This window comes from Lotus japonicus, chromosome 4 (genome assembly GCF_012489685.1).
Source record: "Lotus japonicus ecotype B-129 chromosome 4, LjGifu_v1.2".
In the NCBI taxonomy this organism is placed as follows: Eukaryota; Viridiplantae; Streptophyta; class Magnoliopsida; order Fabales; family Fabaceae; genus Lotus; species Lotus japonicus.
Genome location: NC_080044.1, coordinates 46,802,511 through 46,824,352, shown reverse-complemented (window position 1 = coordinate 46,824,352; position 21,842 = coordinate 46,802,511). Strand labels below are relative to the sequence as shown.

Sequence of the window (21,842 nt, the reverse complement as noted above, 5' to 3'; positions counted from 1 at the left end):
AATAGTCCTTTACAATTAGTATCCCTCCCCTATTTATAGTTGGGGGAGTTGGACTTAGCGCCTCTAATTCATTCTAATGGGCCAGTTGGGCCTCCGGGATGAAGGCCCAAGTCTCTGGTCCGCTCCTCGCCTTAGGTCAGCGCTCCTAGGTGAGGGACCCTGGGGTCTCGCCCAGTCCAAGAAATAATTAATATGTCTTTAATTATCAACAAACCAAAATGATGAAATTAATAAATAAATAAAAATATCCAAATTTATCTCGTGCGTGTACAGATTCTAGTAGGCTTACAATAAAACCCTTAAAAGAAATTGGTTCTAGTCTTTGTTTTTGTTCTTTTTCTTGCCTTTGTACTGGCGTTTTCGTGTCTTGTCTTGTGTTATCTCTTTTCGAGAGTCTCGATCTTCTTTATATATATTTATATAGGCTAAAAAGCACTTTTGGCCCCTGATGTTTTAAGTTTGTGCAAATTCTGCCCCTGCTTTATTTTTGTCGATGTTTCTACCCTTCATATTTTCAAACAGTGCACCGTCTACCCCTCCGTCAGTCAGACGTTAACAAACTAACGGTATGAGCTGATTTAACTTTTTTTTAATATTTTTTGGACGTGCCACATGGAAATTACGAGTGAAATTGGAAAAAGAGGGCATGGGAGATTCAAACTCAAGACCTGTAAGTAGCAAAACATGCATTTAACCAGTTCAGTTACATCAAGCAAATTTAATTTATATCATTTCCTTGATCATCATCAACTTCATATGCTCCTCTTCATCTCTCCAATCCACTCAGGAACCTCTTCTGAGAAAGCCTGACTTGCGGAGGGGTAGAAGGTGCACTGTTTGAAAACATGAGGGGTAGAAACGTCGACAAAAATAGAGTAGGGGCAGAATTTGCACAAACTTAAAACATCAGGGGCCAAAAATGCTTTTTAGCCATTTATATATTATTGACTTTTTTTTTAAAAAACCTCTAGAAGAAAGAAAATACTACTTTTATTTGATCCAAGAACGAATTTCAATGAAACACGTGGATTTTCAAATCAGTTTCTTTGAACCGGTTCAAATCCTAAACCGACGGTTTTTCTGGTTATTGACCGATTTTAAGTAGTCCGGTTTCGCTATTAATTTGGACGATCATATGCCCAGTTCCCGGTCTAACCGGCTGGTCCGATCCGATCCGGTTTTGATAACGATAACTTCTAAACAAATAAAATAAAAACAGTTAAGCAACACAATGTAACTGTCAAACTGAAATGGCCGCCATGGCGAAAGGTGCATGGCTGCACTGTTCTTCCGACCTCAAAACCCACCACCAGCAACTGTTACTGGCGGTGGAATCATGCCACCGCATCCAACAGTTCAACCAGGTTCACTCTCAACTCATCGTTCGCGGCCTCTTCCACCACCCTCTCGTCGCCGGCAGAGCTGTCAAGAAGCTCTGCTCCGACCCCCTCAACGCCCCACGCGCCATCTCCCTCTTCCACCACCTCCACCACCCTGACGCTTTCATCTCCAACACCATCCTCCGCTCCCTCTCACACTCTTCCTCCTCCGCCGCCGCCCTCCGTTTCTACTACCATGGCATGCTCGCCCGCGTGACTTATGCAATGTTAAACCAAGAATATTGAAACCTTCTCTGACGACCAACTTTACCAGAAAAAAGGATAGTGTTCAAGATGCATTTGATATGGACCCCATTTCTAATAGACCCTCCGTACTTCATCCATTTGATCTGGTGGATATTGTCAAATTTGAGAGCGCTTTCCTGGATCACGTTCTAAAGAATTTTCAAATTGATCATATGTAACTCTATGAAACTTGGAAACTTGCTTCTCTTTTTCTTCAAATGTTGAATTTTGAGGACTCTCTCCTCGTTCAACAAGCACAAAAGTTGCATTTTGTTCATCTTCCTCACAAACTTTTCTCTTAAAAAAAGAATAAATTTTTCTACTTTTACTCATTATTTTGTAGAGAATCACCTACATATTAAAATAAAAATATTAAGTTAATAAGCTAATAGAGGAAAATGCTAAACACATGAAGCATCAAATTTCAAAACATCCAATTAGAAAAATTTTAAGTAATAGAAGCAGCAACAATGTCAATTTAGAATGAATGTTACCATTGAACATTACAAAATCTATGACCTCAAAACAAGTTTACCTAAAACATTCAATATGGGAAAATTAACTTATGCACGACAAATGAATATCAAGATACTAGGAAGATCTAAACCATAAGACATGTAGGTAAGTCGTAAGTGGTAAGCACAAATGAAAATCACAATGATTTAATGACGCAACTAAAAAGGCTTTATAAAAATAGAAAACATTCTTAGAAATTAACTTCTTAACCTTTTGATCAGAATCTTTGATTATAACTTTAGACAAAAAAAAATGAGGAAGCTTTAGACTTTAGAGACTTAGTGCTGCATCTGCACATTAACAATGAGGTTAGAGCAAGAAAATGGAAGTAAAACAACTTTAGTTTAGAGTTAAAAGTTGTTGTATAATTTTTACTAACAAAAGTTGGGAACAAATACTCTTCAGCCTTCACCTTCTGTTTTTTTTCTTTGAAAGGCAAACAACTGAACTGATAATGTTGAGTATTTTGTGTTGATGAAGATTTCTTAAGTGTTGGCTGCATTTTGTCTAAGTTGTGTGATGTGTTTAATGGTGCGACAAACAACATTGTCTTGTTGTGCAACCTTATGTCTGGAGCATCTGGTAGGACATTGTGATTCAGATTGTTGGAAGTGTTTTACGTGTTTCACGTTATGTTTTTTATTGTGAAGATTCGTCGGTGCTACACGCGGTTTTATAAGCTGGACGTATCTTCTGTGATTAGTGGAATTAACCTATTTGGAGGAATATGATTACTTTGTGTAGACCAACTTAAATGTGGAATTGGTCTTATTTGTGGAGAAGATATTTTTGAAGATTTATCGTCACTTTGCTACATGAACTCTTTGATGCTGAAGCTCATTGAAAACACCACCGGTGGAGCATCTATTTAAAGTGTTGAAGAAACCCTAGGTGTTGCACGAGAGATATTCATAGTGTGTTAGTTGTATTCAGAGTTTTCTTTGTGAGTTCATTGTGTGAGTTTTGTAATCAACTCATGTGCTTTCATTGATCAAATAAGCACTGAGTTGTTGTGTTTCATTGAGAGTGTTTCTCTTCAACCATTTTGTTCTTTGAGATTCAATCACCGTGGCAGTGATTGTGAGAGAAAGTGAGAGGGGTCTCATACTTAGGGGGGAGGAATATGTATAAAGGCTGTGAACAGTGGCTGTTCAATTAAGACCTTTGTGTACTTGATTCTCTATTATAGTGAATTATCTTTCTCGGGTTGAAGTCCACCAGACGTAGGTGACATTGCACCGAACTGGGTTACCATCTCTTGTGTTATTTACTTAGTAGTTGTTGTTACTTGTGATTTGTTTTTAACGTTGTGTTTTATTGTGTGCATGTTATACACAATGTCCTGAACATTGTGTAACATATATGCCTAAGGTGAACAAGAATTTCCGATATTAATAAAGGAGGGGGCACAAATAGTGCCCCAATCCAAGAACTGATACAACAAAGAAAAATAGAAAAGAACAAGACAAAATAGCCAAGAGAAAAGAAAGGGGGCGCGTGACTTACGGGAGTATAACCAGTAGCACAAACGCATCAATAAGCCTGGACAGATTCAACAATATTACCTTCTGTGTTTGTTTCTGTAGTGTAGGACAAAGTTTTGGAAAGAAAGATAACAAGAGTGTTTAAGAAGCTTTGGAAATAAAAGCTAAAAATTCACTTTACTAGTTTATTATTATTATTATTATTATTATTATTATTATATGTTTCTCTATCTACATTAGCCATATATAATAATATGTTTGGTACACTGATACTCACAATCACCTACTAGCTATATGTACTTTTTTCATGATTTTTTATAATATTATTTTAATATTACACATGATCCATCAGGTTACTTTGGGACTATCAAACATGAATTCAAGTTAAACTTCCCTTTAGACACTATTTTGCATCATTTGAAGAATTTTTCAATTTCATGTGATCCATGCACCTTTGTACCGATATTTGAAATAGTTAGTCAGGAATATGATACTAACTATTTAGTAGGTAGTATGAATTGCAGTATATGTTGATCAAGAGTAATTAATTTTTTTAATTAAACTATGACATAATAATGGTGAATTTATTTTGTAATTTTAGATGTTATTGGTGTTCTTAGTGGTGCCGGGACTGAAAGGGAGTTATCACAAGAGTAAAGTGGTGTCAAGATGAATGTGATTGAAATAGATTATGATGGGTAGGGATTTTTATTATTTCGGTATATATCCTAAATTTTTTTATATAGATAACAATTGAGTTGATATTTTTATTTTGCAGTGTGAAGATTGAGTGTGCTTTATTTGGAGGATATGTTGATGTTTTGAACACTTTTCCGAGTGTCGGAGATATTAACAATGCGGTTGTGATTTTCCAGTTTGCAAAGTCAAAGATATTCAAGGGTAAATAGGTTTTGTATGAGTTATGATGTAATGAACCTTATGTTATTGTAGAAGTAATTATAATATAATTTTGACCTAAATAGGGAAACCATCTATTCAAAATGTTTAGGGTGCCAAAAAGCTGATTTTCAATCTTGATTTGAAGGAAGCATTATATCTGAAACAAAGGTATAAGTTAGACTATCTGTAACACCCCGATTTCCGGGTGTCACTTTAGTAACACAAAAATAAACTTTACGCGAAAAACGGGTATTTTTTTTTGTTTGTTTGATTCCTTAAAATTAAAGCGATAGAAAATAAAGACATAACCCAGCAACTAAACTAACCGATATACAACCATATATACATGTACAGCCTCAGCTGCACGTCAACGTCACGCGCACTCGTAGTAACCTCAAAGTAGTATGCCCGTAGGCAAATATGTACAGAACCAGTAATGTAAGTAAGAAAGTTTTAAGTACAGTCATCCAAGAGAAAGTCGGCTCCAAAATGGCCTAAACAAAAGACCCCTATAGTCCGACAGACTCTTTGTGATTCCTCATCAAGAGAACCACACAAAAAGCCATGCATTGGGAATCTACCCTGTCCCAAAAGTAAGACGAATCAGAGCTCTACACAAAATATGACGCTGCCTAACCTACCCTCCCAGTACTGCTCATAGCTCCTCCTCCTCTCCCTCGTCGCTCGGCGAGTAGCTGTCCCCACTGCTGTCGGAGTCCGAGTCGGAATCCACCGTGATCATCTCGGTGTCCAAGTCCACGACCTCCCTCCTAACTGTCCTGCGCACCGTCCTAGTCAAGCCCGTCTCAACATCCACCTCTCCAGTAAGAACATCCTCCTCCACCACCCGAACCAGGGGATCCACACGGTAGCCGCGCAGTGGAGTAAAAGGAAAACGACGTGAGGCAGATGGAACAACAGAATCCCTCTTCGGCTGCACGAGCCTCGAGGACGACGCCGCGTCGGTAGGATCAATAGCAGTAGCAGGAGGTGGCGCAACAGGTGTAGCAACATCAACCTCGATCTCGGCTGGGTCCTCGTCATCGGAAGAAGATGAAGTCGGAGGTGTTGCAGGTGGTCCTCGACTAGTACCTGGTCCACAGCGAACTGAAGGCGGTAAGTCAAAGCTCAGCTCCATGCGTCGTAGCACTCCCCTCGTCAAACGTCCACGCTCGTCTGTCCGGTCCTCCATGACCCTTCCCCGGTACGTCGCTCGGTGACCCACAACATCGATCACCCAAGCGGTGGGGGCATGACGAGGGAGAGACCATCGAAAACCAGTCCGCCATCGACATCTGGCAGCAGGCCGACCGCCCAAACACAAACATGAAACCAAAGCCAAAGTGCTAGGGTCAACTCACGGAAATAAGTAATTATACACTCAACATGTGATTGGGATATAGATATATATGTTGATTTATATACATATAAATAACCTAGCATGTTATTGGCTCTAACAATGCTTCAATAATTCAAACAGCATACAATTCCCGTCAGAATGAATGTATGCGTGAAATGCAATTCAATATGATCCGGATAGTTGTTTGGGATGGGCACCACGAGACCGCACGACACAGGCCTAGTGTCGCCAACTCTGCTCGGATGTCGCTTACAAACTCATGCATAGTCGGATCAGCCCCAACCATCAATGGTCGTGCCACTCTGCCCGCTATGCCGAAGATACACCCAGGTGTTCTTCGATGAAGGCAATTCCCCAACCTTCGTGAAGCATTCCCGTTCTTCACCGAGGCCCAATCTTTCGATCGTACAAACCCCGAATGATGCATGATGCAATATGGTCAGCCAAACATCGATTCGTCCTCACAACGCAGGTGTTTAGCTCAAAACCCAATCTCAAAACCCAAGAGTTTAGTGTCGGTCAATACAACACAACTCCAACAACAAGAGTACTAAAGTACTCGGTGACTTTCAATCATCACCGTGGCTCACCCCCCTGGTGTCCAGCAATTCTCCAGAACCCACAACAAAAGTCGACTTTTCCCCGTCTTTCGCAATTATTTTCCCCTTTAGTTTTCCTATGTTTTATTCGTTAATAAAAATGTTTCGAATTGAATTAGTCAAGTTATGAGTTTATTTCTTGAATACTAAATTCTCTAAAGTCTCTAGTTTTTCGAAATTCTATTCATTCTAAGTTTTCCAAAAACCCACCAAAAGCAATTCCCGGGGAAAGTCTAAGTATACCAACGAATGGCTAAGTCTCAAACCCCACGTTTGAACTTGCCTAGGGTTGTTTCCCCAACCCGAAATATCAACTATAACCAGTTCAGTGATTCTCCACTCCGAAGTCGCGTCAAAACGCACAATTCGATAACATCTCAATATCATAAGTTATGGAAAACATCATAACATTAGTTCATCATCATAATCAATATCAAAGTAAAGCATAAGTCGAAATTATCGACGCCTATCATGCAGTCTTAGCTAAAAGGTAAGTTGCCCTAACCTCGAGTTGCTCCAGCCTCGTGGTCTAGGTTTCCTTCACACAATTGCTCTGAGAAACTCAAAGTTCCTTCAACTGAACCTCGGAGAAAACAAAGCAGAATCCAAACAAAATCGATTAGCTCAATCACAATACAGCTAATTAACGATAGACAAAGCATTGAAGCTTCGGAATACAACAATCGAGTACGAAAAGAGAAGTTTTCGAAAACGAAAAAGTCCCCCCCCCACACACAAACATGCTCTCGGCCAAAAGAGGAAAAGAGCTCCGGCTCTTTTTCTTCGATCTAATCTGATTACAAGGTAGTTTTAGGGTAAAACTAGGGTAAAGAAACTGTCGGAAAATTTTTCGGACGATCGGATCGAAATACGGCTATTCAGGGGCGTTTTGGTTTAAAATAACAACTCAAAAACACAAAGTTAAAACTTCGGAAAACAAATTTGATAGCGATGTTCCTAACGACATTTGTAGCAACTAATCCTAAAGGCACTAAGTCGGATTGCGACTTTTCGACATTAAAGTTTCGATATGTGCACAAAAAGGGTTTTGAATCAGTTTTTCAGATCCTTGACAACTCGATCAAAATCGGCGAATATCGGCGAGTGTTCTAGGCTCTTGGGCAAGTACAAAAGATATCCTAAGCGAAAAATCAGGAAAAACGGATAGTTTTACGAAAAGCTCGAAACTTTGAGCACAGAAAGAGATATAGAAACGCAGTAGAAACAATGATCAGAGGTAAGAATCAAGCTAGTTACCTCGATACCTTGAAGTAGGGACAAACAGCTCGAAGATCGGTCGAGTTTCGGCGAAAAACCCCTCTCCTCTTCTCCCCTTTAAACCCGCGGCCTCTATGGTGGAAAATGTGAAGATATTTTGATTTTTCAACTATTTATAGGAAGGTGAAATCGCGGGAAAATGAAAATTTCGCGATTCCGATTTTTGCAGCACGTTCATCGGTGAATTCTAAGAGAGATTCTGGCGACAGAATTCCAGAACTCAAAACAAATCTCTAACATTAGGGAAAAACGATCTCTAAAACCCCAAAAGTGGTGTAAGTTAATCTGTCCCGAAAAACTACTTTTTGCTGTGAAGGTCAGACGACAAAACTTCGTTCTGAAGAAAGATTGGAAACATCGAAACAAATCTGGCAACGCGGACGGAAACTTCGTTAAAAGCTCCGAATAGAAAAAGTCTTCATTCAGTGATTGAATTTAGGGTTTTGAAGCAAAGAAATTAGCGTCGTCAGACTTCCGAGAAGTGAATACTATCGTGCGTACAGTCCAGGGTTCCGAAATGAAACACTGGTCGAAGGAATAATAAAGAGAACTTTTTAATTTTTCCAAGGATTTGAAATCTCACTTAAACGTTGCTTTAAGAGCGAAATTAGCCTATTCTAGAGACTCTCGCCATAAGGCAGGTGTGCAGACGACTCGCACTAACTCCTAAAACAACTATGAAACATTCCTCAAGCAATTCCTGAACTTTCTTCTTCATTAATATTTCCCAAACATCAAACTCCTGTCACGCTTACACTGATTCTACGCGTGAGTTGGAAATTAAACTTGTTATGTAAATCCAGGTCTTACAATACTCCCCTCCAAAAAGAAAGTTTCGTCCTCGAAACTCAGAGTTCTGCGAAAAGTCCGGGATACAGTTCCTTGATCTTGTCTTCCAATTCCCATGTAGCGTCTCCCGTATCGTTGTTCCATATCACTTTCACTAATGCAATCTGCTTCCCTCTCAGCTGTTTCACTCTTCTATCCCCAATACGAATCGGCGGTGCCTCAAAAGTCAAATCATCCTTCAGTTCAACGTTGTCTTGCTCGATTACATGAGTCGGGTCTGAAATGTACTTCCTCAACTGTGACACGTGAAAAACATCATGAATGTTGGAAAGAAATGGTGGTAGCGCAATCTGATACGCCACTAGTCCAACACGTCGAGTGATTTGGTAAGGTCCAATGAATTTTGGCGTGAGCTTCCTTGACTTAATAGCTCGTCCAACTCCCGTAGTCTGAGTAACTCGTAGAAACACATGATCACCTTCTTCAAACTCTAGGGTTCTGCGTCGCTGATCAGCATAACTCTTCTGTCTGCTCTGTGAAGCTCACATCTTTTCTCTGATCTGCTTAACCTTCTCAGTCGTCTGTTGCAGAAGTTCTGGCCCAATCAACAAACTCTCCCCATCTTGATACCAACACAACGGTGTCCTACACTTTCGACCATACAAAGCTTCATACGGTGTCATCCCAATGCTCGCATGAAAACTATTGTTGTATGTAAATTCGATCAATGGCAGAAGATCATCCCAGCTTCCTCTGTTATCTAACACACAAGCACGTAGTAGATCCTCTAGCGACTGAATTGTTCTCTCTGTTTGCCCATCAGTTTGTGGATGATACGCCGAACTCAATCTCAGCTTGGTTCCTAACGCATCATGAAGAGCTCCCCAAAAGTGCGAAGTAAACTTTGGATCCCGATCAGACACAATACTCGTCGGAACTCCGTGTAGTCGCACAATCTCCGCCACATAAATCTCAGCCAACTTTTCCACGTTGTAGGTAGTTCTCACTGGTAGAAAATGCGCTGACTTGGTTAAACGATCCACAATTACCCAAATCGAATCGTGTCTCTTCTGTGTTCTTGGCAATGCTACCACGAAATCCATGGAGATGATATCCCATTTCCATTCTGGCACGTCTAAACTCTGTAGCATACCAGCAGGTCTCTGATGCTCTACCTTAGCCTTCTGACAAGTCAGACATGCAGCTACATATTCGGCCACTTGTTTCTTCATTCCCGGCCACCAAAAATTCTTCAAGTCTTGATACATCTTTGTCATTCCAGGATGAATGCTCCATTTGCTCTTGTGTCCTTCATCCATGATTAGCCTTCTCAATTCTGGATTGTTGGGTACACAAACTCTGACCTTGCATCGTAGGATATTGTCAGTTCCTATCTTGAACTCCGGGTCTTTCCCTTGAATTACTAAGTTCCTCTTCTCCAGCAGAAACGCATCTTACAATTGTTGCTCTCCAATATCTTCCATCAGTCCACTGGCGATTCTGATCATTCCAAACTTCAACATTCCCTCAGACGGTGTCACACCTAAACTCATATCTCGAAATTGTTCCAGTAACTCCAGCTCTTTAACCATCATTGACGAGACATGCATCTTCCTACTCAAAGCATCAGCAACTACATTTGCCTTCCCAGGGTGATATTGCAGCGTAAACTCGTAGTCCTTGATAAACTCCATCCATCTTCGTTGCCTCATGTTCAGCTCCTTCTGATCGAACAAGTATTTAAGACTTTTGTGATCGCTAAATATCGTGAAAGTACAACCATAGAGATAATGCCTCCAGATTTTAAGCGAAAACACAATGGCAGCTAACTCCAAATCGTGAGTCGGATAGTTCTTCTCGTGAGTCTTCAACTGTCTCGAAGCATAAGCCACCACTTTCCGATGTTGCATCAGTACACATCCCAAGCCTTGATGCGAAGCATCACAATAGACCTCATAAGGTTCCTCCGGATGTGGCAAAATAAGCACAGGTGACGTCGTTAAACGTTCCTTCAAAGTCTGAAAACTTGATTCACACACCTCAGTCCATGCAAAAGGTTGATCCTTCCTCGTCAGTTGAGTCAAAGGTCCAACAATCTTGGCGAATCCCTCAATGAAGCGTCTATAATATCCGGCTAAACCCACAAAACTTCTGATCTCTGTCACTGTCTTCGGTTGTTCCCAAGACAAAACAGTCTCTACTTTCGCTGGGTCCACAACTATGCCTTCCTTTGAGATAACATGGCCTAAGAAATTGACTTCCTCCAGCCAGAATTCACACTTGGAAGGGTTCGCATACAGCTTTTTCTCTCTCAACACTTGTAAAACTTGGCGCAAATGTCCTTCATGTTCCTTCGCGTCCTTCGAATATTTCAGTATGTCATCAATAAACACCACCACAAACCAATCTAAGAATTCATGAAAGATGCGGTTCATGTAATCCATGAAAACAGCAGGTGCATTTGTCACTCCAAACGGCATCACTAGGTACTCATAGTGTCCGTAACGTGTTCTGAAAGCAGTCTTCGGTATATCCTCAGTCTTCACTCTGATCTGATGATAGCCTGACTTCAAATCTATCTTGGAAAATACGGCAGCCCCTCGTAATTGATCCATCAAATCATCTATCCTCGGTAACGGGTATCTATTCTTGATCGTCGTCTTGTTAAGTTGTCGATAGTCCACACATAATCTCGACTTCCTGTCTTTCTTCTTGACTAAAAGCACTGGCGCTCCCCACGGTGAAACACTTGGTCGAATGAATCCTTTTGCCGAAAGATCCTTCAACTGAGATTTCAACTCTACTAACTCTGCAGGTGCCATACGGTAAGGTGCAATCGAAATCGGTCCGGTTCCGGGTACAATGTCGATCACAAACTCTACATCCCGTACTAGCGGTAGTCCAGGTACGTCTCCAGGAAAAACATCAGCAAAGTCTCGAACCACCAGAATGCCATGAATATCCGAATTCTTCTTCCCCTCCAAACTTAGCAATGAAAAGTACTTCTGAGTGCCCTCGCTCAACGATGCACTAATGTGGTTAGTAGAAAGATACTCGAAAAGATCCGAGTCTGGAAACACTACTTTCTTTCGACTACAGTCCAAAGGACAATGGTAGTGGGATAACCAATCCATCCCTAGGATTACATCTAGGTTTTTAAGGGGTAAGCATACTAGATTGGCATGAAAAGTTCTATCTCTATATACTACTGAACAGTGCATGCATGCGGCATTAGCAATTAGGGTCCTAGCAGGTGTAGTTACCATAAGATCAAAACTCAAAGCAGTAATAGGCAGATTCAGTCTTGATACGCAATCCTTAGAGACAAAAGAATGAGTTGCACCAGAATCAAAGAGTACAGTTAGAAGATTACCGTCGATTTCACATTCCCCTCTGATCAAGCCATCCACTCCTTCAGCCTCTTCACCATCCATTGTATAAACTCTTCCCCTCGCAGCTGGGCGCTTTCCACTGGCAGCATTCGCAGACGGTCCAGCCTTCGGTGCCTTACAATCCACAGCCAGATTCCCCAATTTATTGCAGTTGAAGCATCTTGGTGGCATCGTGCAACTGCTTGCATAGTGCCCGACCGCTCCACATCTGAAACAAGTTACATCACGGTTTGGGGTACGGTTTCCCGACCCTCCAGAAGTAGCAGCAGCAGCCATCGGCTTGTAAGATCCTGGGGTAAACCCTCTCCCCGCAGGACGTTGATACGGCTTCCTCGCCTGAAATCTTCCCCTTCCTTGAAAATTCTGTGGTGTCGACCTCACTGGTCCTCCTGCTCCAGCCCTGTTCAATCTTCTATTCTTCATCAACTCCACCTCTGTTGCTTTCTCAACCAATGCTTGAAATCTCATGATCCCTAACGGTCTCACTGAGTCCTCAATATCAGCTCTCAGTCCCCTCACAAAGCGCTTGCACATATAGGGCTCATCAACTTGGTCACGGAAAAATCGAAAGTGTTTTGCCAAAGATTCCAACTTAGCAGCATATTCCGGAATGGTCATGCTCCCTTGTCTAAGAGTCAGAAACTGTGATTCACGCTCGTCACGCGCACTATCAGGAAAATACTTCTCCAGAAAAGCAGTTCGAAAAGAATTCCAGTTCACCTCAACATGATTTGCTTCCATAATCCCTCTGGCGCCTCTCCACCAGTACTCAGCATCACCCAACAGCAGAAAGGTTTCCATCCCCACCTTGGCTCCCTCAGCAGTCTGTAACACACCAAAGATCTTCTCTATTTCCTCAATCCAGAGATCCGCTTTGTCCGGGTCAGTACCTCCCGAAAACTTAGGTGGATCCTGTCTCCTGAAGTCATTCAGCCCCTTGTTCTGATCCAGAGTCACCTCCCTCTGACGCTGGTGTTGTTCACACGCTTCCTCCGCAGCACGCCTCTGAGCATTGTCATTTGCTTGATTAGTCATTTCCTGAGCCATAGTGGCCATCATCTCCGCTAGTTGATTCGTGTTCACCATCGTCTGTTACCCCAAGGAAACTATTAGTCCTAATCGTATGATAGCACCAAAACTATTCCATATGATTAAGTAATAATGCAATCAATTAGAACGAAAAATCGTTCTGCAGACAATCAATTTTCACTCTTTGCAGAGTCACACAACCTAGCACAGAAGACCTATTCCCCAAAGGCTCCCAAAAGACTCAACTAAGCTCTGATACCACAGTGTAACACCCCGATTTCCGGGTGTCACTTTAGTAACACAAAAATAAACTTTACGCGAAAAACGGGTATTTTTTTTTTCCGTTTGATTCCTTAAAATTAAAGCGATAGAAAAAAAAGACATAACCCAGCAACTAATCTAACCGATGTACAACCATATATACATGTACAGCCTCAACTGCACGTCAACGTCACGCGCACTCGCAGTGACCTCAAAGTAGTGTGCCCGTAGGCAAATATGTACAGAACCAGTAATGTAAGTAAGAAAGTTTTAAGTACAGTCATCCAAGAGAAAGTCGGCTCCAAAATGGCCTAAACAAAAGACCCTATAGTCCGACAGACTCTCTGTGATTCCTCATCAAGAGAACCACACAAAAAGCCATGCATCGGGAACCTACCTTGTCCCAAAAGTAAGACGAATCAGAGCTCTACACAAAATATGACGCAGCCTAACCTACCCTCCCAGTACTGCTCATAGCTCCTCCTCCTCTCCCTCGTCGCTCGGCGAGTAGCTGTCCCCACTGCTGTCGGAGTCCGAGTCGGAATCCACCGTGATCATCTCGGTGTCCAAGTCCACGACCTCCCTCCTAACTGTCCTGCGCACCGTCCTAGTCAAGCCCGTCTCAACATCCACCTCTCCAGTAAGAACATCCTCCTCCACCACCCGAACCAGGGGATCCACATGGTAGCCGCGCGGTGAAGTAAAAGGAAAACGACGTGAGGCAGATGGAACAACAGACTCCCTCTTCGGCTGCACGAGCCTCGAGGACGACGCCACGTCGGTAGGATCGATAGCAGTAGCAGGAGGTGGCGCAACAGGTGTAGCAACATCAACCTCGATCTCGGCTGGGTCCTCGTCATCGGAAGAAGATGAAGTCGGAGGTGGTGCACGTGGTCCTCGACCAGTACCTGGTCCACAGCGAACTGAAGGCGGCAAGTCAAAGCTCAGCTCCATGCGTCGTAGCACTCCCCTCGTCAAACGTCCACACTCGTCTGTCCGGTCCTCCATGACCCTTCCCCGGTACGTCGCTCGGTGACCCACAACATCGATCACCCAAGCGGTGGGGGCATGACGATCCACCAACTCATACCTGATCCCCCCCGAGGGAGAGACCATCGAAAACCAGTCCGCCATCGACATCTGGCAGCAGACCGACCGCCCAAACACAAACATGAAACCAAAGCCAAAGCGCTAGGGTCAACTCACGCAAATAAGTAATTATACACACAACATGTGATTGGGGTATAGATATATATGTTGATTTATATACATATAAATAACCTAGCATGTTATTGGCTCTAACAATGCTTCAATAATTCAAACAGCATACAATTCCTGTCAGAATGAATGTATGCGTGAAATGCAATTCAATATGATCCGGATAGTTGTTTGGGATGGGCACCACGAGACCGCACGACACAGGCCTAGTGTCGCCAACTATGCTCGGATGTCGCTTACAAACCCATGCATAGTCGGATCAGCCCCAACCATCAATGGTCGTGCCACTCTGCCCGCTATGTCGAAGATACACCCAGGTGTTCTTCGATGAAGGCAATTCCCCAACCTTCGTGAAGCATTCCCGTTCTTCACCGAGGCCCAATCTTTCGATCGTACAAACCCCGAATGATGCATGATGCAATATGGTCAGCCAAACATCGATTCGTCCTCACAACGCAGGTGTTTAGCTCAAAACCCAATCTCAAAACCCAAGAGTTTAGTGTCGGTCAATACAACACAACTCCAACAACAAGAGTACTAAAGTACTCGGTGACTTTCAATCATCACCGTGGCTCACCCCCCTGGTGTCCAGCAATTCTCCAGAACCCACAACAAAAGTCGACTTTTCCCCGTCTTTCGCAATTATTTTCCCCTTTAGTTTTCCTATGTTTTATTCGTTAATAAAAATGTTTCGAATTGAATTAGTCAAGTTATGAGTTTATTTCTTGAATACTAAATTCTCTAAAGTCTCTAGTTTTTCGAAATTCTATTCATTCTAAGTTTTCCAAAAACCCACCAAAAGCAATTCCCGGGGAAAGTCTAAGTATACCAACGAATGGCTAAGTCTCAAACCCCACGTTTGAACTTGCCTAGGGTTGTTTCCCCAACCCGAAATATCAACTATAACCAGTTCAGTGATTCTCCACTCCGAAGTCGCGTCAAAACGCACAATTCGATAACATCTCAATATCATAAGTTATGGAAAACATCATAACATTAGTTCATCATCATAATCAATATCAAAGTAAAGCATAAGTCGAAATTATCGACGCCTATCATGCAGTCTTAGCTAAAAGGTAAGTTTCCCTAACCTCGAGTTGCTCCAGCCTCGTGGTCTAGGTTTCCTTCACACAATTGCTCTGAGAAACCCAAAGTTCCTTCAACTGAACCTCGGAGAAAACAAAGCAGAATCCAAACAAAATCGATTAGCTCGATCACAATACAGATAATTAACGATAGACAAAGCATTGAAGCTTCGGAATACAACAATCGAGTATGAAAAGACAAGTTTTCGAAAACGAAAAACTCCCCCCCCCACACAAACATGCTCTCGGCCAAAAGAGGAAAAGAGCTCCGGCTCTTTTTCTTCGATCTAATCTGATTACAAGGTAGTTTTAGGGTAAAACTAGGGTAAAGAAACTGTCGGAAAAATTTTCGGACGATCGGATCGAATTACGGCTATTCAGGGGCGTTTTGGTCCAAAATAACAGCTCAAAAACTCAAAGGTAAAACTTCGGAAAACAAATTTGATAGCGATGTTCCTAACGACATTTGTAGCAACTAATCCTAAAGGCACTAAGTCGGATTGCGACTTTTCGACATTAAAGTTTCGATATGTGCACAAAAAGGGTTTTGAAACAGTTTTTCAGATCCTTGACAACTCGATCAAAATCGGCGAATATCAGCGAGTGTTCTAGGCTCTTGGGCAAGTACAGAAGATATCCCAAGCGAAAAATCAAGAAAAACTGATAGTTTTACGAAAAGCTCGAAACTTTGAGCACAGAAAGAGATATAGAAACGCAGTAGAAACATTGATCAGAGGTAAGAATCAAGCTAGTTACCTCGATACCTTGAAGTAGAGACAAACAGCTCGAAGATCGGTCGAGTTTCGGCGAAAATCTCCTCTCCTCTTCTCCCCTTCAAACCCGCGGCCTCTATGGTGGAAAATGTGAAGATATTTTGATTTTTCAACTATTTATAAGACGGTGAAATCGCGGGAAAATGAAAATTTCGCGATTCCGATTTTTGCAGCACGTTCATCGGTGAATTCTAAGAGAGATTCTGGCGACAGAATTCCAGAACTCAAAACAAATCTCTAACATTAGGGAAAAAAGATCTCTAAAACCCCAAAAGCGGTGTAAGTTAATCTGTCCCGAAAAACTAATTTTTGCTGTGAAGGTCAGACGACAAAACTTCGTTCTGAAGAAAGATTGGAAACATCGAAACAAATCTGGCAACGCGAACGGAAACTTCGTTAAAAGCTCCGAATAGAAAAAGTCTTCATTCAGTGATTGAATTTAGGGTTTTGAAGCAAAGAAATTAGCGTCGTCGGACTTCCGAGAAGTGAATACTATCGTGCGTACAGTCCAGGGTTCCGAAATGAAACACTGGTCGAAGGAAAAATAAAGAGAACTTTTTAATTTTTCCAAGAATTTGAAATCTCACTTAAACGTTGCTTTAAGAGTGAAATTAGCCTATTCTGGACACTCTCGCCATAAGGCAGGTGTGCAGACGACTCGCACTAACTACTAAAACAACTATGAAACATTCCTCAAGCAATTCCTGAACTTTCTTCTTCATTAATCTTTCCCAAACATCAAACTCCTGTCACGCTTACACTGATTCTACGCGTGAGTCGGAAATTAAACATGTTCTGTAAATCCAGGTCTTACACTATCATTCATTATTACTTTATTGGTTTTCATTAGTTGATTGTGAATGTTTTGATAATAAGTATGCTGAGATGAATGATTATATATCAGTCGGGTTAAGTCAGTTAGGAGATTCTGTAAAAGCTTCTCAAGAAGAGGATTTTCGCGAGAAGACATCAATTGAACAAATCAAGACCTATGGAGAGGTTAGCTGTATTTTAGGTGATATATATATATATATATATATATATATATCTGTGCATGTGTGTGTGCGCGCGTGCGTGTGTGTGCGTGTGTGTGCGTATGTGTGTGTGTGTTAATTGTAATATATATAGAAGTATTACAATTAACACACACACGCGCACACACACACACACACACACACACACACACATATATATATATCACGGGAAACCATCTATTCAAAATGTTTAGGAGCCAAAAAACTGATTTTCAATTCTGATTTGAAGGAAGCATTATATCTGAAACAAATGTTTTTTTGTATAAGTTAGATTATCATTCATTATTACATTATTGGTTTTCATTAGGTTATAGTGAATGTTTTGATAATAAGTATGCTAAGATGAATGATTTTATATCAGTTAGGAGATTCTACTAAAACTTCTCAAGAAGAGAATTTTCGTGAGAAGAAATCAATTGAACAAATCAAGACCTATGAAGAGGTTAGCTGTATTTTTAAGTGATATATTTTATTTTGACATAAAGATTGTTGAAATTACATTATTATTATGCTAAAAAATATATATCTCGTGCACAAATCCTTGGGGTTGTCGGGCAATTTATCAGTCCCACAATCACCTTATCAAAGCAGAACCGCATTTCTGCCAAAGCATTGACCTGTTTCCAGTTGCACACAATTTCTGGGACAACATGATAAGCTGGTTGGAGATTTTGCAACAAAAGTTGATAACTGCTCTTTATATAGCTACTGGGAGGAAATCCTATCACAGCTCTGACGTTTTCAATGACTTGTAACTTCAGATTTAAAGTAAAGCCGAAGTAGAAATCCAATTGGTTGGTCATGCATCGTAAATTCATCTTCTCAGAATTTATCATCAGTGGGCCGGATATGATCCGACCAATTAGCAATAAGTTGACTCTTCAGTGTAACAAACTGTCAAACAAAAATAAATTTAAATTAAGACTTTGTTTGGAACGAAAATGTAGGGAATCTTAAAAATAAATAAATATACTGACCTTTGGGTCGTTGGGATTATAGGTGTACTGTGCGCACCATCGCGATTGTGGATTAGAAAAATTTGAAAGACAAAGGCCATGAATGGTAAATGTTTGTGGCAATAGGGAAAATTTGGTTTGATTACATGGTAAGGTGGTTGGTCTTGCTACAACGCAGGTGTTAGGGGTCCATTGTAGTGTGAGTTTGAAGTACTCGAACTGTACATGGGATTAGACAATCAGAGACATGAAACAAATTATCAAGATTTGTGTCGATATCTTGCAAAAAGTCTCTCTTGTTTTTTGTGTATAAGGATGACATGTTGATTCGACACAATCTCCACATAGTAAAGGATTTCCAATGAAGCTGTTAGCTGAAAACCTTGAGAAGTTCTTCATAGATGGAATAGCTCCAGATAAGTTATTATAAGAGAAGTTTAGAGAGGAAAGACTGACACAATCAGTAAGTTGACCAGGAATCCCCCATCGCAGATCATTGTTGTTCAATATCAGAGACGCAAGGTTTTGCAGCTCACCAAATTCCACAGGAATGCTACCCGACATGTTGAATGACAAGTCTCTCTCTCTCTCTATCTCTCTCTCTCTCTATATATATATATATATATATATATATTTGTTAATTGTAATATTTCTATATGTTAGAAGTGTTGGTTATGTATTGTTTTTGTCAGAATTGTGCTGCTATTGTTTATGCCACCAAAACCAGTGTAAATGAACGGGAGGATTGGTGGTACAATGCCTGCAAGTGTAATAAAAGGCGTATTATGATGAGAAGCTTTACTTTTGTGAGAATTGCAATCATCATGTTGTGTTAATCACTCCTAGGTCGGAGTTTTTTTTATTCTAATTAGCACGTTTATTTAATCAATTGTTTGATGTACGTAATATTTTTAAATTTTTCTATCATAGGTTTCGTATAAAAGTTAGGGTGGAAGATGAGAGTGATAGTGTTGCTTTCTTTATATTTCATCAAGAGGTTGTTTTACTGTTGGGAAAGACATGTGCTGAGATACTTGTAAAGATAGATCTGAATGATGATCATGTTAGTTTACCTTAAGAGATAATCTATAGTAGTGAATATATTGAACATAATCAAAGTGAACATATTATTGAATACAAAGTACAAATATGTTTATTCGATTATTTTAATCTACAATGTAACATAAAAACATTATTTTTTGTTATATTAAAAAAATAGAAAAATGTATAGTAGTTAATCATACTTCAAATAAGAAAAGTAGTGATTCTTCATATTGACCAACATTATACATTATTTAGATTGAATAAAAGGAAAAAAATGTTCGTAAATAATTTGGTTATTTGTTGCGAGTAATTAGTCAAATAATTTGATATGATTTACATTAATATATTCCACAAGAGAAGTCTAAATTGTAGGATTTTTCAAATAGACAAATTGATAGTTATCATATCTAAATGACATAAGTATGAAGAAAAGGTTGAAGAGAGTCAATACAATGATTATCACGTTATGTATGAAGGAAAGTCTAACAGTGAATAAATTAGCTTCTGAATAAAACCATATCCGTGAAGAAATTGGGAACTTTAAGTATTGTGTTGTTGTTGATAAAGCTCGTGATGAATAAAAAAAGTAACAAATGGCTCTTGTCTTAAAATTTGTTGATAAAAATGGTTTCATACAAGAACGGTTTTTTCATATAGTTCATGTTAAAGACACTATGGCTGCAACTCTTAAGCAAGAACTATGTGCTATACTTTCTCGGCATGATCTTGATGTTTCCAACATTCGAGGTCAAGGGTATGATGGTGCTAGCAACATGAGGGGAGAATGGAATGGATTACAAGCATTAGTTTTGAATGATTGTCCTTATGCATATTATGTTCATTGTTTTGCTCATATATTACAACTTGCCTTGGTTGCTGCATCAAGGGAAGTGATTCCAATTCATCAATTCTTTTCAAAGCTGACTTTTATTATCAATATTGTTTGCTCTTCTTGTAAGAGGCATGATGAGTTACAAGATGCCAAGTTAGAAGAAATTGCACTTTTGTTAGAGATTGATGAACTTGAAGCTGGTAGAGGAGCAAATCAAATTGGTACTTTGAAACAAATTGGGGATACTCGCTAGAGCTCACATTTCAATTCTATTTGTAGTTTGATTAGTCTATATGGTGCAACTTGTTCTGTTCTAGAAAAAATTGTTGTTGAAGGGTCCACTTATTCTCAATGTGGGGATGTTGATAGTGCATACAAAAGCATGACCTCATTTGATTTTGTATTGATCTTGCATTTGATAAGAGAGCTTATGGGGATAACATATGCTCTTTGTCGAGCTTTGCAGCAAAAATCTATAGATATACTCAATGTTAAGCATATTGTCCGCTCCATAAAAGCACATATTCAGAACTTGAGAGAAGATGGATGGGATAATTTATTCAAAAGTGTGAGATCTTTTTGTGAAAAACATGATATTGAGGTTCATCAATTCAATGCTTCTTATGTAGCAAGACATGGACGCTCTCGTCACAAAGAGGATATTACAATTGAGGATTACTTTAGAGTTGAAGTATTTTTTATTACAATTGATAAGCAGTTATAAGAGTTGAATAACAGGTTTAATGAGCAAGCAATGAAGTTATTAACTCTAAGTTATGCTTTGGTTCCTAAGGATGCTTACAAAGCATTTAATATTGATGACATTTGCACTCTTGTAGACAAATATTACCCCATGGATTCCACTAAGCATGAGAAGATTATTTTGCGACTTCAACTTCAACATTTCATTGTTGATACTCGTCAGGAATCAAATTTGCAGAATTTATCAACTATACAAGAATTGTTACATGTTTGGCATCAACAAAAAAATCATAAGTGTACTACTTGATTGACCGGTTACTTCGTCTTGTCATGACTCTTCCAGTTTCTTTTGCTACAACTGAAAGATCTTTTTCAGCAATGAAAATAATCAAGACTAAGCTGAGAAACAAGATGGAAGCTGATTTCCTAGCTGATAGTATGATGGTTCACATTGAAAGAGAGATTGTAGCAAGTTTCAGTTCTGATTCAATTATTGATGAATTTAAGTCATTGAAGGAGCGCAGAGCAGCACTTTAATTGAAGGTGACTCTTAGTTAAATTTTGAATTTATGATATGATATTCACATATATAACTTTCACATATATAACTTATAAATTAATAGTCACATTCGCCCTCCTATATATTTTGGTCAAACTCTGCCAGTGATTACTCCCTTGTGATTAGACAGCTCCATGCATCTCTGCCCATTCTATCTTTATTCTACCCTTATGCAAGGGTTTAAGGGGCTCCAGGGTTCTATAAATATCACTTCTTTGTTCATTTTCACACAAGTTTACTCCCTATCAATTTCCGTCCAGATTTCGTTTTCAATTTTTAGTTTCTGCTTCCGATTTCATAAACTACCTCTGGAAATGGCAGGTGTCGGTGGTCAATTGCATCCATTATGTAGCCTTTGATCTGGAAATAGCACATGGAAAATCATAGTCAGATTTGTCCGCATATG

At 40.1% G+C, this 21,842-nt stretch overlaps 1 pseudogene; it reads left to right on the top strand.

Moving 5' to 3' along the window:
* Nucleotides 1–1,250: 1,250 nt before the first annotated feature.
* Nucleotides 1,251–21,414, top strand: LOC130712835 (uncharacterized; annotated as a pseudogene).
* The last annotated feature ends 428 nt before the right edge of the window (nt 21,415–21,842 follow it).